The 3,604-nt window shown below is 38.5% G+C and overlaps 1 pseudogene; it reads left to right on the plus strand.

Annotated features, from left to right (window-relative positions):
- Positions 1-285: 285 nt before the first annotated feature.
- Positions 286-947, plus strand: LOC132009833 (large ribosomal subunit protein uL1-like; annotated as a pseudogene).
- The last annotated feature ends 2,657 nt before the right edge of the window (positions 948-3,604 follow it).

Consider the following 3,604-nt stretch of genomic DNA (forward strand, 5'->3'; position numbering starts at 1 on the left):
AAGTAGAGTGATACTATATCTCAGTTTATTATCTGGGATGCTTCTGATTTATGGCTCTTATTCTGAAATAACAATCACCAGTGCCCTCTTTCACTCTCAAAAGTGTCCAGTACATGCAATAAAGGATATGATGATTATCTTACCTCTAAAGGTTATTTTATTTTTCTTCTGGCCTCCATTAAAATAGTCATTAGTTATTTATAAAAGAATGACAAATGACAAAAAAAGTAAAAAATAAGAAGAGAGAGAATTTGCTCTTTTGCAGTTACTGTGGCATGAGGCACCATGAGCAGCAAAGTCTCCTGTGACACCCTCTGCAAGGCAGTGCAGAAAGTCCCACAAAGGAACCAGTGGAAGCATCAGAAGTTTTTGGACACAATGGAGCAGCAGATCAACTTGAGGAGCTATGACCCTCAGTAGGACAAATGTTTCTTGGGCACCACTTTAAGTCCACTCCCTGCCCCCCAAGTTCTCTGTGTGTGTTGTGGGAGACCAGCAGCACTATGATGAGGCCACAGCTATGGATATCTCCCACATGGACACTGAAACTCAAGAAACTTAACAAGAGTAAGTTCACAAGAATAAGAAATTCATCAAGAAGTTGGTCAAGAAGTATGATGCTTTTTTGGCTTTGGAATATCTAATCAAGCAGATCCCATCAATCCTGGGCTGAGGCCTGAATAAGCCTGGCAAGTTCCCTTCTTTATAGAACCACAATGAAAACATGGTGGCCAAAGTCAATGAAGTGAAGACCCATAATCAAATTCCAAATGAAGAAGGTGTTGTATCTGGCAGTGGACATTGGCCACATGTAGATGATAAAGGATGGGCTTTTGTACAATATCTGCCTAGCTGTCAATTTCCTGGTGTCATTGCTCAAGAATTGGCAGAATGTCTGGGCTTTATACTTTAAGAGCACCATGGGCAAGCTCCAGTGCTTACATTAAGACACAGCTTAATAAACCTTACTGCCACCATTAACACCCCCACACCCACACACAGATTTCTTATATATTATTTGTGCACGTATTAGAATTAGTATTTCTTCTATTTAGTTGAATATCTGACACATCATTCTGGAATCAGAAAAAGAAGTTCAGGGGTGCCTGGGTGGCTGAGTGGGTTAAGCCTTTGCCTTCAGCTCAGGTCATGATCTCAGGGTCCTGGGATCAAGCCCCACATCAGGCTCTCTGCTCGGCAGGGAGCCTGCTTCCCTCCTCTCTCTCTCGGCCTGCCTCTCTGCCTACTTGTGATCTCTCTCTCTGTCAAATAAATAAATAAAATCTTTAAAAAAAAAAAGTTCATAAAATTAAAAGACCAACAAGATTTCCACATGTTTAAGTGGATAATCAATTCCAATGTCTAAAAAGTTGTAATATCATCAGTGAAAATATAAACATGGGTAAGAATATGATGTGTTCATTTACAAAAATCTACTGTTTCCCTACATATATAATTTTCATAATCTCATAGGACTACAAGAAACCTTAAAATGATTGAGCTCAGGGGCGCCTGGGTGGCTCAGTTGTTAAGCGTCTGCCTTCGGCTCAGGTCATGATCCCAGGGTCCTGGGATCAAGCCCCACATTGGGCTCCCTGCTCGGGGGGGAAGCCTGCTTCTCCCTCTCCCACTCCCCCTGCTTGTGTTCCCTCCCTCACTGTGTCTCTGTCAAATAAATAAATAAAATCTTTTTAAAAAGGCAAATTAAAAAAAAAAATGACTGAGCTCAGCCAAATATTCCTTTTACAGATAAAGACATTGTGGTACCAAAAGTTAATTTACGGTGACCTGAATGATTTATCCAACATCACAGATAGATCCTGAGCTCTTTTGACTCCTAGTTCAATACAATCCCACCTCTATAAACTACCCCACCTAGTGATATCTTATTAGCAAACTCTTCCTGTTCCTGTAACAACAAACACTCCCCATGCCTATGTCCTAGTACACAAAGATAAAAGGTTTGGGAATCCTTCCATATTGAGTTATATACAGACAAGATTTATAAATTATAAAAAGGGTAAGATTTAGGCCTCTCATACTAGGATATAAAGAGCAAGAGATCTTCCTGTGAATTTCATAAAGTAATCATTAATATTTCTATTCACTAAACATTTGCCAGAGTACCTACTAGGTAGTCCCCAAGGATTTTGAGTTGCAGATGGTTCATTAGGATTCTCTGTTTATTTCAAATAGAAGAATTTACAGAGTACATGATTTATTAGGTAGCTGCAGCAGACACATCTGGTACCCTGAGTCACATCCACCTAGACTTACATCTGATTTTAACCAGGGTGGAATAGATAATTCCATGCAAAACTGGATTTGCTTCACCTCATAGCATCTCACCTGTAGCCCACACAGTATCTCTAGTTTCTTCCCCATGGTTGCCCTAGATACTACTGGGAATTTTAGGATATTTCAGTAGAATGAAGCTCTGTTATCCACAATCTCAAAACATCACCCTTATGTTTCTCCTTTTTCTCATTTCCAATCTCATTCTTCCTGCTCCCTCATTCCTGTTCCAATATGACCTCTCAAATAAACATGTATACAAGTCTTTGTCTTGGAGTAGGCTTCTGGAGGAACACCAGCCACATAATGCTCAAACACTAAATCCTCCACTTAAGAAGTGTCCTTGTTTCAAACCTCTCAACTTTACTTCCAAGTATGAAGGCTCCTCCATAGTTTCTATTTCTATGGCATGTTTTGCTAGACAGTAAAGGATAATAACTCTAATGAATGTGTTCTATTATGATGCCATCTAGTGGCAAGGATGAATCAAAACTCATGGCATCCAAGTGACCATGCTGTAAATATTAAATTTAAACCCTGGTAATTTCACATTACATGAGATAGATAGATGCATTCAAGAGCAGGCAATCTTACCACAATTCCATTGAAGGTCAAAAAGATAAATGTTTGTGACAGGATATTAAAAGGTTGGGATAATTTTATGATATGTAGGTAACACAAGCTAAGACAATGATAAAGATAATCAAATCTCACGCATGAAAAGGCAAAAGCTAATCACCTACAAGGTCAGGTAGATCTTTACCTCTATATTTTGATTTAGCTGAGCATAAAGCCATAGTAAGCACAGTAAATTGGTTCACACAGTATAGAAATGTGCCCCAGCACCCAGTGCTAAGGTGATCTCAGGGTAGAAATAAGCAGTAACATGAAATAATAATAATAGTATTATTATTAGTAGTAGTAGCTACCATATACTTATTATGTTATAGACCCTGTGCTAAATATTTTATCCATGTGATATCATTTAATTTTTACAACAACCCTAAAAGGTAGGTACTGCTAATATTCTCATTTTCAGATATAGAAAAGGAGACTTAGAAGATTTTTTAAAATCCTCAAAGTCATACATCCAGTAAAGAGCAGAAAGAGATCGAAACCCAGGTTTGTCTGTCTGCAAAGTCTATTCTCTTATCCAGTTCCCATTTCAGGCTGCATCAGAAATCATGACTAATTTTATGCCATGTACATTGTTATGACTGTTATCAATAATTACCCCCCTTTTTTATAGATAGAGTGCTAAAACAGTCACAGTTAAATATCTTGCCTCGGGTGACCTAGAAATCAGTGG

The sequence above is a fragment of the Mustela nigripes genome, chromosome 2 (assembly GCF_022355385.1).
Source record: "Mustela nigripes isolate SB6536 chromosome 2, MUSNIG.SB6536, whole genome shotgun sequence".
Lineage (NCBI taxonomy): Eukaryota > Metazoa > Chordata > Mammalia > Carnivora > Mustelidae > Mustela > Mustela nigripes.